Raw genomic sequence first — 354 nt, forward strand, 5'->3', positions numbered from 1 at the left:
AATCTTACAAGATCAATATTTGTGTATTTCATGTAACTTTCAAAATAATTCTAATACTTATAAGTTTAAGAGTTACATACCTTGCTCTAGATATCGTAATCATGAGCCAATTAAATCCAAAATCTTTGCTTATTCACCTTTATGATTTGTCAAATCTTTAACCATCCAAGTGTTTAGCCTCTAACAGTAATCCACACAGTGGCCGAATAAGACCTTTTCAAAGGTTGGACTTTTACTTGTGCTAGCAAGTTTTGTTTCTAAAACAAAAAGACCAAAAGTTCTTGCCGAATCTTATTTTTTTCAAAAAAAGAAAACTATTTTTCTTTTCTTTTTTTATGAAACGGATAAGAAGTG

This window comes from Theobroma umbraticum, unplaced genomic scaffold (genome assembly GCF_002168275.2).
Source record: "Theobroma umbraticum cultivar Fairchild unplaced genomic scaffold, ASM216827v3 scaffold_84.0, whole genome shotgun sequence".
NCBI lineage: Eukaryota > Viridiplantae > Streptophyta > Magnoliopsida > Malvales > Malvaceae > Theobroma > Theobroma umbraticum.